Source organism: Ornithodoros turicata, unplaced genomic scaffold (genome assembly GCF_037126465.1).
Source record: "Ornithodoros turicata isolate Travis unplaced genomic scaffold, ASM3712646v1 ctg00001043.1, whole genome shotgun sequence".
In the NCBI taxonomy this organism is placed as follows: Eukaryota; Metazoa; Arthropoda; class Arachnida; order Ixodida; family Argasidae; genus Ornithodoros; species Ornithodoros turicata.
Genome location: NW_026999444.1, coordinates 204,667 through 221,718, shown reverse-complemented (window position 1 = coordinate 221,718; position 17,052 = coordinate 204,667). Strand labels below are relative to the sequence as shown.

The 17,052-nt window shown below is 44.7% G+C and overlaps 1 long non-coding RNA gene across 1 annotated transcript; it reads left to right on the top strand.

Annotated features, from left to right (window-relative positions):
- Positions 1 to 907: 907 nt before the first annotated feature.
- On the top strand, positions 908 to 15,314 carry LOC135376126 (uncharacterized). Its single transcript, XR_010417551.1, has 3 exons — positions 908 to 1,016; positions 7,075 to 7,195; positions 15,237 to 15,314. It is a non-coding gene; the product is annotated as an uncharacterized LOC135376126 (long non-coding RNA).
- Positions 15,315 to 17,052: the final 1,738 nt, after the last annotated feature.

Genomic DNA, 17,052 nt, shown 5'->3' with positions numbered 1-17,052 from the left:
CGCTCTGCCAAGGGGTCGTACTAGCTGCCTAGCGAGTGTGCTAACGTACTCGGTGATTGCATGCCAATTTGCAGAAAGGCCAAGATGTATGATTCTGCAGGCTGAGCTCATAGACTGTTTCCCTCCTTCTTGCTCTTTCTCCTTGCAGCTGCTTGTGCTTGCTTTTCCTCAATATTGGCGGCATACAGATTAGTGGCAACTTCATATAAGCGGATTGAGGCGTCGAGTTCAATTCGCTCATGTAGACGACGTTGAGTCAAGCTGAAGCCACGCAGAGTCGAGCAGCGTCAACTCGACAGCGGGGGTGGGTTGACTCGTTCGACGCGATCACCAAAGTGCATGTAAATGCGCTCGGCCGAATTCTGATCGAGCGAACACTGCGACCGAGTCCATCCTATCGCTGCATCCGAGACAGCCATACGGTCAGTGCAGGCCAGCACCAGGCCAGGTCCAGAAAGAGAAACTGGAAAACGCATTCACTGTGACCGGCTCCCATTTGAGTGACTTCATGGAAGCAGTGTCGGGTCCAGTTCACCTCGAATTGGCAGCAATCTGAAGCCGCTCTGTCAAGTTTATATAAACGCGGCTACTGATGTGGGTCCGCTGTATGAACAGGGCAGTGGTGGGGAGGGGAGTATGTATTATTTTGTCAGAAAAAGTCGGCCAGTAAGGGCGGCATGCTATTTCTCACGCAAATTGACTGTTTCCGAATTATTTCGGTTTACGTTCGACGTAGCTTGCCGATTCGAGTGCCGGGAAAAACTGTTCCATCTCTCCTGCGCAGTTCACTGTGCTGCTTATTCTGCATGACTCAATCAAGGGATGTTACGAGATGGCGTCAAAATGTCCCTGCAATTTAGGAGATTCTGGTATACGTCTTATCTCTTCCAGTGTGATCGAATACAGCAGGACTTGTGTTCCGGAAATACTCGAAAGACAAAGATGCGACGAGACGTTTCTTCTTGAGCATTTCTTTAAGGACATCACCGCCGACTGTGGAACATCGAAGCCAGTCTGTGAGTATCAAGTAAAAAAGAATGCCAGGGACATAAAACATCTTACATGGCTTTTGTCAACAATTGTGTTTCTAAATCTAGCGATAAAGTTGCCATATTTCACAAGCGCTCCTGCCCCTGCGGCCATTATCGTCCCAATAATAATCGAAAAATTTGAAGTCTACTTTTAATTCATTTATTCTGTAATATTTATCCTAATAAAGCTGGTGGTGTGACCAGCCTAAGGCCATTCATACCACCATGTTCAACAACAAGACACTCACTGCGGGTAACAACGACAGGTAGGTACTTTGCGCCGAATTCAGAGCAACATTCAACCTTCACAGCTTCACTCTTTACGTAAGATTCAACAGTTTATGAAATAGTTGTCTCAATTAGTACCTAAATACAACTCGTGAATGAACCTCTCGTAACACCCAGAATGTTGGACTATTATTCCACTCAAAAGGCCTCAGTAAACACACGAGAACATGAGAAAAAAAAGAACGAGACAGCGTTCCGGATAAGCAGACAATGTATACAACTGTACCACTCCGACCATGACAAAAACGCCTTGACCATATTCTGCAAAGCAGAAATGACTGCACAGAAATTCGAGACCTTACCTCTACGAAATAAAAGTACCGCAAATACTTTTCCGGTATTTTCGTGCTACAACGCTGGGCAACCAGGCGTATCTGTCGATGGTGGGTTATTCAAATTCCTGAAATAACCCAACATAAAATATACAAGTTACACATAAGATAACTGTCATCGTTTACGACACAACATTGAACGACTAATTCCCTAAAATTATTTGTTTATTTGTTAGTTAAAATAGCAGATTTTGAGCCAGTCGTTATTTAAATCCTAACCCGTTTTCTAAAATCCGAAGACGAGCAGTCTCGAGAAATAAATCGCAAGTGTCTTCCGTGCAAATGAGTCGAAATTAGAAGTATACACAGTTCTCGAGCGCCGAAACGAGAAGACCTTGGCTGTCGGTAGCTTATATGGGCCAGAAACGGGGCCGATCTATCTGAACAGCCTGTACTGCGATGAGCCTCATTGCTCGAAACCACGTGGTCCTTTGACGTGGAGTAAGCGTCGCTCTTTTTGTGCTCAAGAGGTTTGGGGATTTTGTTTCGACTCATTTCCATAGCAAGCTTTAGCGATTTCTTCGTTCCGCACATCACCACCATTAATGGCGTAGAGTATCGCCCCTCGCGATGATACTCCCCATTTATCATCCCAAAATAAAGCTGTTTTACCGATTTCTGTTTCAAAGTAAGTGTTTGTTTGAAGATACGTTAAACAACTCGCGTTTTGCCCAAAAAATGTAGGACCAAGAACCAAGTACCATGTGTGCAAGATATCATCGCTGTTTCTCTCAGTTTTTCTTTTTCTTGTTGCAAAAGTCTAAGCAATGAAATACCGCCCTGTACATAATCAAGCTGCATACAGGTGCGCATAATCAAGGCAGAAGGTAACTTTCTACTCGCTTATCTAACTAGAACCAGCCGTGCCGTTCACTTTGTTGCCTGTCACGTCATATAGTGCCACGAAATTCGCAAAACGTTGAAAGTGCCATGATACAGCCGTACATTCCTGAGCGACTGGAAGAGAATTGCGCGATTTTCTTTGAATTCAGTTAACTTGTGACAGTAGCTGAAATCGAGGAGGGCCGGAAAGACATATATACCAGTATGTCAAAAGAGAAAACGAAAATCGAAAAGAGATTAGTGTACAAACACGAAATAAAAATGAGAAAGAAAAAAAGAATGTATTATCGGTGTCTCGCTTTTTCTCTCTCAAACTTTTCCCCCTCTGTTATGTTTCATTTTCAATTCTATTGTAAAAGATCGCAGCTGCGCGGAGTTAGGTGTACCACTAGTACACAGGGATATGCAGAAAAAGAAAAGATGTTTCATCATAGAGTATCGTAAAAAAACCTAAAATCAAGAAGAGCTGCAATCCTTTTAATTGAATACAATTGTGAAAAGCAGGGAGGTAAAGGACACAGGCATAATCCCAACAACGAAAAAAAAACGAAAAGAGGCACTGCACCTCAAGCATTATCACGATCTAGACGTCGATGCCAATGACCACACCCTTGAAACTAATAATAATTATTATTCCGAGCTTTACGTCACAATTATTTTCCATCATGTTCGAGCATAATAGACGACTGGCACAGGCATGGTTGAGGCCGTCCGCGCAATGCGTGCGCTGGAAGACCTGTTACCCGCATTTTCATCTAGAACTATACCAATAATAGATAAATAACTAAAACAATCCACAGGGCGCTCTAAGATAAAACAAAAGAAACTGGGAGCAGCAATGCCATTTTGGCAGCCAGACGGACACTCAGCGGAAAAGTACTTGTAACTACTGGACGTCCGAATTACCTGGAAGTCAATATGGTACGGTATTGACTGTTTCCGAGAAAATGCGAGACAGCGGAATCAACGGCAATCATTATTTATTGACCCTTGTCTTATCAAAAAAGCTGAAACAAGCACTACTTTGAGGTTGAAATCGCCACATATTGATCGCCACACGTAATCAGCAGACACCGGAACTACGCACTTCTCGAGCGAAGAGACGACATGACGTTCACCTTATCTGGTGGTGGTAGTGGTAGGTATGGGATGCTTATCGTAGTCACATTCAGGCGGGAACATCACTGTGGGGATCGAGCGCCCTTTGCGGACTTCACAGGGAACTGTGGCGACATATGTCTTAAAGCGACTGAGGAAAACACGCCGAAAACACCCAGACAGGACAGCCGGCATTCGGATTCGAACCCGGTTCACCTCCCAGTCCTGGCATGGAATGCCAACATAGTACCCACAATGCCATGGGAGCTGTTCTCCTTATCTGGGCCGGAAAGCGGCATATTAGGTCAACAGATCAGCCTTTAGTTCAATCAGCTTATTCGATATAAAGAACACGTGACCCTCTGACGTGTGAATACCCGTCGCAGGTTTTGCGCACGAGAGTGGCGTGGTTTCAGTTCTCATTTTACACCGCAAAATTGGGCAATTATTATTTATAAATAATATTATGCTATAAGCAATTTATGTTGTAAGTTGTGTTATCGTTTCCGGATGTAAATTCGTATGATGACTGGGACCAATTGTGCTGTCTTGCATTCCTCCACAAAGGACTAACTCAGTTTCACTTTATTTCATTTCATATTCCTCTTTTGCACGTGCATAAATATTATAAGACGTGAGACCAGTGAAAAAAAAAAAAAGAAAAACTGTGTTAAGCAGCTTCAGCGCCGCGCCGCTAAACATAACGGGGATAAATAAGCGCCGTTATTTTGCATATTTAAAACTCTTACTTCATGACCGGATATATCCGCCACAGGGGGTTAACCGCCACGGCTTATATAATCCTCCACGTTATACGTCACGTGCTCTATGCGCCGCCTCTCCTGTACGTCCCCTGTGTTATGCGCTGAGCCCTCTATTGGCTTCAGTCAGCATACGCTATTTCAAATAAACGATATGCCTCCAATCACCACACTTCACTCACCTGTGTGGAAAGCAAATTCAGTACATCTTTATTGACCCAAGGCACACAAAGATCATGTACAGCACCAATACTTTTGGCACGTATGAGGCCTGCTGGTGTATTTCTGAAGAGGCAGGTTGTTGCATTTTCACAACATGCCCGTGCGGTTCTTGCAGGTGATCTTGGTGGAAACATGTGCAATGCAGAATAACAGTGTTCCATTTGATATGCTTGTATCGAAATGCATTGCCCAGATGGCAAATTAGATACAACAGCAACACACATTAAGCTGAAAAATATACCTAAACATGCTGTTGCCTTGCCGATTCGACAAAGTATTTTTACAGCACGTAACAGTACTCTACCAGGAACACAAATTTCTGATGAACCGGTAGGACACTGTAGTGGATGAGTCACTTGAACATGCAAGGACTTGTTCAATTGAAGTTGAGGGAGAAGGATTAAGATGGTAAAACCAATGTGGGTATGATGCCCGTCCATTCTCACTCTATAGTGGGCTGCAGTGTACATAATATCGCACAGTACCTCATAAACAACAGAATTAAATAAGAGCACAGTTATCAACGCTATTATACAGATAGGATGGCAAGATATTAAGGACACATCCGTTAAATCGCCAAAATATCCTGCAGTAAAATGAAAGCTCGCGGGTGATTTCCACATTATTCGAGATCCCAATAAGAGGCATCTATATTTTGCATAAGAGTCTCTCTGCGCCCAGGTTTGTGAAAAAAACCAGCGCAGACTTTCAAGGATTTCTGCAGTTACTCGAATAATTGGTGACCCTCTCTCGTTCACATCTCCACAATCTTCTACATACAAGCGCCGTCATTTTTATCGTGTTAATATGCCTCTGTTTCTAATTTATTATTGAGACCTGAATTATGTCGCATAGATATGATCTGACAAGGTCGCTGTTTGAAGTGGTCAAAAATGAACGCCTGCTGCTACGAATGATTCGAAATTTGGTTCGAATTTCGTTCCCCGAAATATTCGGATGAGTGTTCCCCAGGTCCCATTGACCACCAGATTTTTTTTATATATTTAGGAGTTCATCATACATGACGATAAACAGTAACCGAACGGTTTCTACCGAATAGTTTTGTGCAAAAAAATCGAGAAAATCTGACCTTGAATTCGAGTGGTTCACTTTTTGCCGTTTTTGGAAGCGATATCTCCCCAGTTTTAGAAGATATTCTTGCGAAATTTTTAGTATGCATCCTTTAGTATGCATCCAGGCCAGCAGGACAATCGCAAATTTTGGTGCGCTCTGTGATATAGAAAGTGGCGAATATGCTCTCTAGTGGAATTTTGTTCGGAATTCGACACGTGATTTCGCTGGTTGTAGGTGTCCCCACTGCTACATTTGGTATCATTTATTTCCATATTTTAATGCTCTTTCATTTTATCATTTATATTATATTTTATCTACCATTATATTTGTCTCCTACACGTATCCGTTGAAACAGACAAACGTTTAGACATAATTAAAGAAAAACACTGAATTTTACGCGCCCGTTTCCCGAAAAGACCTTTTCTAGTTCAATCATGTTTTGCCAATAGGGCTGTTGCAGTGAAGTTTGCACAGCGCCATTTCGGGCCCAAACGGCCGCGGATCCCAACAGTAATGAGTTCCATCAGCGGGTTTTGCATGGTGTGTCAAACGGTATGGTGCCAAGGAAGCTACAAAGCCTGTAGGAAATAACAGAAAAAGCGCTGCTTCTTGAAAAGCGCGAACAACTCGAAACCGTGTACTTGAAAGTGCCGCGTCGTCTGCTAAACTGGGGAGTGTTGCATGATTTGGGGCGCTGATGCTGCTGCTCACTCGCGCCACCTGGCCCAGAGCAACAGGCCCATACATTGTAAGGCCTTAGACCTTTTGTCTACCACAGAAAAAAAAACTGCTTCAAAACCTGCACAGGAGCGATAAGCGTGTTAAACGCTAACTAAACGTAACGTAACAACACAATCACTGAAAGGTGATTTACCGGTGTAGATGTACAGAGCTTCGTTTCCTTCCTCTGAGGCGACCACGAGAGCTGTTTGTGCTGGCAGCATGGTTAATATTTCGTAAACATGCTCGGAGGGTATACTTACTGGCACTTTCATGACCGCCCGGCGAATGCCAATTGTGCACGGATGCCCCGACTGGCAAGTTCGGTGAGAGTTGCACGATGTCAACGGTACGTTCATCCTGCCTTTGACAACGCAAGCAATGTCTCAATGTGTCACAGCCGTGGGGAGACTACCCCAAAAACCAGCGCCGTCCGCCTAACTCTAACCCCCAGCAGGACGCCGACTGGTGCACGCAACGTGATGCAACGTCATCTTATTGCGTTATTTTTCTCGTTGTTTCGTTTGGCGTTTAACGAGGGCCGCAAAATATAAGCGGTTTGATCCGCCACTGGTTTTTACCACTGATATATCTATGGGGAAGAAGTCAAGCTGGGAACAGGGGATATTCCCTGGGCAAGTTATCAAAGGCGGACTCATGCTTTGTATTATGAGTACCCAAATATATCATACTGTTCGTTTTCAGGCTTGGAGTGCAATCAAAAAGCAATATCAGATGCGGAAGATGTGTGCTTGAGGAAATACGAACAGGAACACGGCATCATTTCTAGAGGCCTGATGTCCGGCAACGACAAACGACTGTGCTGGTAAGCTCTTCGTCGTGTGCGTCCGGCGGTTTTACAGCGGCATCATGATAAATAAGAAAATGCGTGTACAATTTTAAATTTTGCTGAATGGTTTGCTTATATGGGCCAAATGTAGGAGCAGGACTCAGCAGAATGCTTGACACCCCCCCCCCCCCCCGTGACGTTTCCCCTGCGCACCCCGTGCAGGGCAAATACTTTGTTGTTTTAGGTTCAGACACCTGTCGATAATGATACTTTAAGCTGCCTGGGGTTCCTCATAAGCCACTGGCAGTACTGCAAGGAATTACGATGTACTGCTAGAGAGGACAACGCGCTGTGGTGTTTGGTTTGGAGAAACATTAACGCGAAAACTTCGCGTCATTTCACAAAGCACCCTAGCTGTCGGGTCCAGCTGAGACATTACGGTTGCGTCTGCGGAGAGGAAAGAATCCGCTAGCCTCCGCATGCCTTGTGGATGGATGGATGAATAGTCGCTTTTCTCGATCGCAGCGCCATGGATAGCGCTGGAGTTAGGCAAGTGACATGGGATGCGGCTTTTTGAGGCGGCCGCGCATTAAGCGCGGAATCTGTTATGGCATGCGTTCCCTTTGTATTTAATTTTCATTGTTTTTTACGAATGCAATTTCTAAAGTTGCAATGCAATGCAATGCCTCCTCGCGTCTTCCAAAGCGATTCCAGACTTAAAAAAACTTCCAAAACCGGCAGGTCGCACGGTTGCATGTGCAACGATGCAACTCTGCGACCATATGAGTCACACACCGGGTATAGACGGAAGTGTGTGCATTAACTCGCAATATGCAGCACACGAAGCATACAAACCGGTTGTCTGCCTAGCGTCCTATCGTCCTTCAACACCATCTCTACGTTTCATCCAAACCATGTCGCTCGCATCAGCACTCTTGCAGCATCCATTTTATTTCCATCGCAGGAATCGCACACGCTCATACAGGCTAGCTGCTTACAAGCTAAAAGCATCGGTAAAAACGTAGGAAAAACGAAAATGTCTGACACATCGACTACATATACCTTAAAAACGAAAAAAAAAACCTGAAAATAAAATCCCCAAAAGCGCCAATTGCTTGACATTCATCACGCACATTCTCACGCTTCGACATTTGGTAACAGACTGATGAATACGTCGGCGACTTGCAGAAACGCTTCCTCTTAAAGGGACGGTCTCGTACAACCGCCGGGGCGATTCCGAAACTTCGCCAAAACTAGCTTCACGAGTATTGTACACATACAACTGCCAAAGTTTCATTTGGAATAACCAAGTCGTTTTCGAGGAATTTGTCGAAACGTGGCGCAATAGCAGACGACGAAAGCCGTGCTTCTCTAATGCATACGTCACGTATTATTATTATAATCAAATCAAATCAAATCAAACCTTTATTAAACTGAGAGTGGACAATACAAATCAGACGGGTCCGCCTAAGCCCGACGTCTTGTTACGCGGGGCCCGGCAGCAGCGACAAACACTACTTGTGTTTATAAGGTTAAACATACATTGGAAGCATGGTTGATATATAATACGTAATGCCTAGTAAGATTAGCTTGGCAAGAGCATGGCACGTAATGGGAACTGACTGGTGGTTACATTCCAAGTAGGTAGACAGTTCAGTTTACGAACAGTTCAATTCTTGTTTTTAGAGAGCATTCCGTAGGGGACACTTAACGGGGTGCACCGAGTGATATGGTGTCAAGGTGATGTTTATAGAATAAATCCCTCAATGATTGCTTTAGCTGACGTTTCGAATTTATATGCAGTATTTCACTTGGGAGGCGGTTAAAGACTGCTGGCACATAGTAGTTTCTACAATAAGTTCCATATCGTGTGACAGTGGTCGGTGTGAAGAAACGGACCGGTTCGATCCTGCGTTGCCTGGTTCGAACTACAGGTATCTTAAATTGGTCCATCCAGAAATACTTCAAAGCTACCGAATAGACAAAAAGATTATTGGGACAGGGAAGTCTAGCCGTTGCAAAGATGTCGGAAGAGGCTACGGAATCCGAAGCCCGCACAATATTTTTTTAAGCAGTTACGAAGAATAGAGTTAATTTTAGATTTCCACGTCTCGCTAGAATGGCTGAAAAGAGTGATGCCGTAGCGCAGAACACTATAGCCCAGGCTGTCCAAGACCGTTCTTCTGATCTTCTGCGGAGTGATATAGCGTAAACGGTATAGAACGCAGGGCACCTGTCTTAACCTTGCACATACGTAGGCCAAATGTTGGTTCCACGACATGTCCGAGTTAAAGGTGATGCCTAAGTATTTCACGGCGTCACTGTAAGCTAATCGATCGCATTCGCATCTGATACAATGTGAGCTATGTAAAGTTAGAGGGATCAGAGCTGGCAATCGTTTCAAAGGGTTATGGAACACGATCAGTTGAGTCTTTTCCCGGTTAATGCCGATTTGGTTTTTCGAGAACCAGTCCCAAACAGCGCAGGTGTCTTTTTGCAGTAGGCTAACGCCGGTAGCGTGGTCCACATGTACTGATGCCAGTACGGTGTCGTCTGCGTATTGATAGAGTCGGCAACCTGTGATTACGGTCGCGAGATCATTAATATAGAGGTTGAATAATAAGGGAGCAAGCACAGACCCTTGAGGGACACCACTATTGACCGGTAAGGTTGTACTATGTTCTCCACAGACCAACACGTACTGCGGTCTGTCTTTTAAAAAATTTTCAAGCCACTGAAATATTCGACCACGGAAACCGTAAGCTTCGACTTTTTGTAGGAGGATAGAGTGGGATACCGTATCAAAAGCTTTAGCGAGGTCAAGTAATAAACATGTGACAAACATATTCTTTTCGAAGGAAGAGTAAATTAAATCAGCAAAGTCATCGAGTAAGAGGTTCGTGCCTAAGAAGACAGTTAATGCTTTCTTTCAAGGAGGTTAACTCATTTAGCACCTTAGCAAGGGTCGTGCCCTCCGCATCCGTGGTCTCTCTGTTTGGAATTGACCGCACTTCAGCAGCACGACAGGTTTTACATTGCCAGTCGTTTTTTTTTTTTTTTTGTGGGACTCATAGATCTGTACGTTTTTTCCGCCACCCCAGCGCATTGTGACCCAAGGTGATAGCCATAGTTGCAGGTAGAACACTGAATGGAATTCACATCGCTAGGCAAATTCCTATCACAAACTAGGCAATTGGACATTGTTGTGCAGTCAGCGGCGGCAGACAGAGTAGAGGATCAAGTAATATTACCTGTATAGCAAAACAGACGTTGTACGTGAAAACAGTCAGTGTTGCCGCTGACTGCCAATAATAATAATAATAATAATAATAATAATAATAATACCTTTATTAATGTGCCCAAGAACAGCCGAAGCCTTGGTGTTGGCGCACGCAGACAATGCAGTATTTACAAATATATACACACACATATATATATACATACATATACAGTTTAGGCGAAACATAACATAACATAATAATAATAATAATAATAATAATAATAATAATAATAATAATAATAATAATAATAATAATAATAATAATAATAATAAATGTAACAGTTCTTGTCTCAGAACCTTCTTCTTTATTCTATTCTACCTACTCCTCCTCTTCCTCGTCTCTTCCGGCTGGCTACATGGGCCGGGGGGTCACGGGTTCATCCCTCCTGGGATGGTATCTAAACACATTGGCAATAGTGGCAAGTCTAAACTGTCCGTTGGTGTGTGTGTGTACCCAATAGTTTTAAGTATGCCCTGCTTATGGGCTGTCTGGACAACAGGAACAGAACCATGTAAGACTGATAACACAAGGTCACCTATTTGAATGTCAGGGACACTGGCACTGTGCCGACGGTCGAAGTAGTGCTTCATCCGTCTCCTGTACTTCTCTTCTTGCACGGATGTGTTCCTTGCTGCTTTCAACTGAAGTGCGTCAGCTATTCCGAGCTCCTTGTCAGCCACCACAACTGGTGGTTTGTTAGTGAAAGCATAATGCGGGGAGCAGCCGATTCACGTGTTGTGGGAACGGTTGCGGTGGCGTGTGGCCGCCTCGAGGCACAGACGCCATCCACCGGGCAGTCGGGGTAGAGGCCGTTGAACTGTTTAATGTCGCGGATGGCGCGTTCGGCCAGGCCGTTTGCTGCAGGGTGGTACGGCGCCGTGAGCTTGATTTTGATTCCCCTTTCTTGAGCCCATGTTGAACGACGTCGGCTAGTAAAGGCAGGTCCATTGTCACATATAATGACTTTTGTGTTCATAAACATTCGGCGCTCTAACATTGCAATAACACTATTAGCGTCTTCACCACCAGGGCGTGTGGCTACGGTACGTGTGCACCTCCAGAATGGGGGCTTTCGTGGTATAATCGAGGGACTTTTTGCCGTAGTGTCTGCGGAACCTCAAATCTTCCATTAACAAACTTCAGTTGTTCCGTGCCCTCCCAAAGGGTCATGTCGTTAAGCGCTGCCACGGTGTGCTGCTCGATTCCCAATCGGGACAGCGCGTCCGCATCAAGTAGAGTTCTGCCGGGCTTATAGTAGACCTCCATCTCGAAATGTTGGAGCTCGCAGACCCACCTAGCAAGTCGACCTTTTAGGTCTGCGGACGAGATAATATGGGTGATCGGTTGGTGGTCGGTGAATAGGGAAAACTTCCTCTCTTCTAAGAACGTCCGGAAGTAGCGGAGGGCTTGAACCACTGCGAATAACTCTTTCTCCGTGGTCGGATAGTTTAGCTCTGTTTCGTTGAAGGGATAAGAATGGTATCCTACCACGCTGAGCTGCTGTGCTCGGTCCTTGGAAACGTTCCGTTGATAGAGCACGGCCTCCGTGCCATAATGGGACGCGTCAGTACAGAGCTCAAAGGGCAGCCGAAAGTCTGGAATAGAGAGCACAGGGTTCGAGGATATGGTCTCTACCATGTCCTGGTAGGCAGCCTCGCACTCTTCTGTCCAAAGAAAGGTGGTACCCTTTTGCAGCAGTACGTTCAGACAACGCGTTCGTTTGGCATAGTCCTGGATAAATGCTCGGAAGTGACCGGCGAGGCCGAGGAACACTCTTAACGAATGCGTGTCAGTCGGTTTTCGTAGCCGACGAATTTTTTCTACGGACTCTTGTTTCGTGCTCTTAGTCTGTCCGTCGAACAGCCTGCCCAGGAAAACGACACTGGACTTGAAGAAGTCACTCTTCTTTAGATTGATCGTGAGGTTCGCTTCTCGTCTCTGGAGTACCTGTTGGAGATGCCTGCTGTGCTCATCCATCGATCGAGAATACACTAGTATGTCGTCGATATACATATGAACAAAGTGTCCGATGTAAGGCTCGAGTACGGACGTCATCAATTTTTGAAACCACGCGGGCGAATTCTTCCACCCAAACGGAAGTCTATTGTATTCATACAAGTGGAAAGGGGTAACGAAGGCAGTGTAACGCTTGGTTTCTTCCGTCAGTGGCACCTGCCAGAAGCCTTTGCAGAGGTCGAGGGTAGAGAAGACTGTGCTACCACCTGTATCGTTAATGATATCATCGATACGAGGCATAGGGAACGGAAAGATCTCAGTTTGCCTGTTGACGATTCTGTAATCGGTGCACAAGCGAAAGGAGCCGTCTGCCTTGGGCGCTATGGTGATAGGGGATGCAAAGGTGGACGTTGATGGGCGAATGATATCAGCAGCTAGCATCTCTTGTAGCTCAGTCTTTCTTTTCACGGCTCATGTTATAGGGTTTGCGACGAACCGGTGCTTCATCGGCGAGCCGGAAAGGTACTTGAAGCGCAGTGGTTGTTCCTGGGTACCCTGAAACAGGGAGGATCTCTGGGAAATAGGTAGCAACGTCCTCCTGTGTGCGTATTGCTGGGACTGGGGTGGTGACCATACATGTGGGTCTCTCATTATCCACGGAGACGGTATCGTCCCAGTAAATGTTTAGTCTTTATCTCTTCATGTCAGGGCGGGAGAGTAGGACGGCATACTCTCCGTCCTGTATAACCAAAGCGTCAGTTACTACCTCTGCGTCAGAAATGCCTAGCCTCACCCGTGCCCAGTGGTGAAAAAGCTTGCTGCTGTCATCGAACGCTCTCACTTGTACTTCCCTTCCTGATTCGACATTGCGTGGCTGAATCAAATGGCTATTCACTAGTAGTGGCTAATGGCTATAGTATTTATTTCCACAAACGTGGCGGAGCCAGAGACAAAAAGCTCTATCAGAGCTTGGCAAAGGCCTCTGATGTATGACGTCGGCGTGCGGGTACGTCGTCGTTGTCATGGTAATTGTAACTTACAGAAGCATTGGGTTGAGTCATCCCCTTTGCTCTCGAAATGCGGACACTCAGGCATATACCTCCGCGAGCGCAGAATGTAGTCCGAGCATTGACTGTGGGGTCCCCGATAATGTGGTGCATAATCGGATACGTGGAAGCTAAGTCATGTGTTTCCTTTCCGCGAGTATTTAATGCGGTTTTTAAATAAACACGCATTCCTTCTCCATGTACGTCGTCAGCGACACTTCATTTCGAAGCACGATCAGTGTACAACGGAGTGTAATGGAAGCGCGCGTAATATATTTTTGGTCGGAGCTGTAATGCGACCGCTCACGCCGATGGCCGGCGACGTCAGATTTGTGATTGTGGATGAGGGTGTCCTGCGACTTTGAACTTGTCTCTGAGGGTTAACATAGTTGTTCTAAACCACCATGCTTGCCACATCTTGGACTGTGCGTTTTTCACCTGAGAACTGAAACAAAATGTACGAGAGTTGCCGCGGTGCCCAGTAACTTCTCAAAGTCGTCTGCTCAAGCCTATACACTAGCGCGCGCAAAAGCAGACGATTTATGTATCCTATCACGGACTTACCCGCAGGGCGACGTGGTCGCTCTTATTTTTTTCTAACACAGATCGCGACATGCTCTGCAATCTTTATCAATTGAATTCGGTTATTGAATCACTGTGGCGTGTTTTGTCGGGTAAATTAGCAGCACTCCATTTTCAACAAAGGGCAATCGAATGGTACAGTTTATGAAAGGGGCAGTGGGTACGAGACCGTCCCTTTAAGCCCTGTTGAATGTTACACGGAATGCAAAAACAATAGTTTCAAGTAAGAGCAGTAGTACGAAGTTACCACGGCACATGTACTTTTGAAGAAACATTCCAAAACAATTCAACAATTTTCAAGGCGGACGAATCACTATGTGGTGCGGCGTTGAAAACGTGTTACAACGCGCCCTCCTTGGCCTAGGCCCCAGCGGTCAGCCTCCGCGACATTGGGCAACGGCTATTTGATTTGTTATATTTGGAATATATATTAATTACACATTTTCATTCAATTTTCATTTCCTTAAGTGACATATTTTTCGATACAATGCGTATTCTGGAATTTCATTTGTCCGAATAAGACCAGTCCCTCGACTTAGTTCATTTTCTGCGCGGACGTACAGCTTTCTTCCTAATCATATCATTAGTTAATTTTAGAGTGAGCATGTACCGTCGGTCACTATTACGCCCATTCCTCCAACAACTGGCGTCTCACTTATTGTATTACCAACATGCCAAGCAGCATGGTTGATCTCGTTAAATCAACTGGAAAGCAGTTTCTCATTGATGCCAATTAGAACAATTCTTTCAAGTGACTTCTCATTCCTTGTATTGGCGGAGTCTGTGATACATAAAATGTTGAATCTCATTAAATCAATTGCAAATCAGCCTTTCTCATTGGCACCCATTAAATCAATTCATCCATTCGCTTCCTTATTCCGTGGATGCGGTCTTCGCCACACAACGCGGCGGAACCCGGTTTCGCGAAGGCAGCTTCACTGCAAACGTCCAATTCAGTCACTGGTAAATGGTCGTCCTGGACACGTTGGACGAATTGGCAGTCCCATTTCTTATTGAATCTAATTAAAATTGAGGGAAGAATTCAATGTGGTCACGTCTTGTATTCCCTGCAGGGTTGTGCTTCAATGCCACGTGTTGTCTGTCTTACAATCCAGATCTGGTTTGTAATTAGTGCAAATAGTAATAGTATAATTTATTAGCCACGAGAAGGTCCGGGTCATGTAACAGATATTCGTATGCTATCTTTTGCAGCATGTTGGACTACAAGAAGAATTGTGTTCCAGACCAATTAAAACCAAAAGGTTGTGGTGAACAACCTCTTCAAAATTATGTTGCAAAGATGCAGAGTGAAATGAGAGACCAATGTGCAGCATCGAACTCGATGTGTGAGTATAACCACAGGAAGGGCGCTGGCGCATAATGCATCCTACATGTGTTCGGAGAACAGTAGCTCTTATTACGTCGGTGGCAAAGGTCACCACATCTCAGGAGGAGTGTGTTCTAACTGGTTATAGCCTCTGCTGTCTTCCGTTGTCGTTTTAAGGATTGCTACATTTTTTATATCTTTTAATATTTATTAAATATTATTATATTATTTAATATTAGTATTAATATTAAATATTATTTAATATTAATATTTAGTTAATTAGTAATGTTGATCACAACTAAGGTGGTAGTGTGACCAGCATTATCGGAACAATTATTCAACATGATGGCACTGACAATCGACCGAATTCAAAGAACCGTATCGTTAGCGCAGGGAATTGAGGGGGTGGCATGAAATTTGTGAGGGAGATTACTCCTTCGACACGCAACGCTTATCGGCAGGGCCTGATCAGCGGTGCAGCTTGTGTTTGGAGAAGCGCCACAAGAAGGCCAAACAGAAGATGACGTTTCCCTGCTGGGTCAGATCATGCTGCACAAACTGAATGCGTCAATATAAAACCCAATAAGGCACGTGAGCGTTCAAACTTAACTAAACTTAAACATAGCGTTCAAACTTATCCGCTAAATACACTCTTTTCATTGTGCTTGCTACCAAAATCAGCCCCATCTTGCACAGCTTGTTTTGTGTTCTGTCCATTGACCTTTCACTGTTGCCAACGTCAGAGCCTCAATTCGCTTAACAGCATTTTTCTAAACAGTAACCCACACAATAACGGTTGTAGTGAAGACAGCGACATCGGCCAACATGTGCGTATTAAACACGCACTTGGTCATTTAAACAGGTTTCCTAACAAAAAACGTTACGACACAAAATGAAATCCTAACAGGTAACAAGCATATTGATCAGTCTCTCTTGTTGCAGTATGCAGTCATATAACATAGGATTAAAAAAATAATTATTACAAGAATTAGAGGAAATTACAAGGAAATTACAAGAGCTATTCACTGTGAGACTAGCACAAATACGTGTCATGTTCTTTCTGTCCTTCTTTCTTTTCGTTTTCGTGTCTCACTGACATCTCCAGTTCTCCTGGCTCCGTGGAAAAGACGAACGCTTTTACACGCCGAAACTGGAATCTGACCGAGATTCGGATCGCGGTGCCGGCTGTGCGTTCTCGCTTAGTGCTTTCTCGCTTAGTGCTTTCCTTAGACGCTTTAAGTCAAGGATTGGCACATTTCCGTGTGCGGTTAGCCATGGACGCTGCCCTGGAACATGGCTTTCGCCACCGCAACAGACAGATCGCTTGGCAATACTACGCAACCAGGAAGCTCCAGCATTTATCTTCTCGTGGAAGTGTCCGTTGATATGACACGACACACCTTTTGGATCAATAGCACGCTGGCTTTAGTACAGTGCTTGACGTCATTTCTAGAGAAGTTAAGTAACAACATCACTGGTTTACCCTAAATTTTGTGCATGGGGGTGTATTGGACTCTGGAGGGGGTGCGACGTCACTGCTTCCATGTATTTTTATGCTCTTTGAAGATATATTGGGTAACCCCACAAAATTTTAGGAAGGGGATGTCTTCTAGATGTTTGTGCGTTGTTAGGGGGTTGTGGGTATCTGTGCGTATCTGTGTGTCCGCTCTCTAAGCTATAAACACAAAGCCATTTGGACGT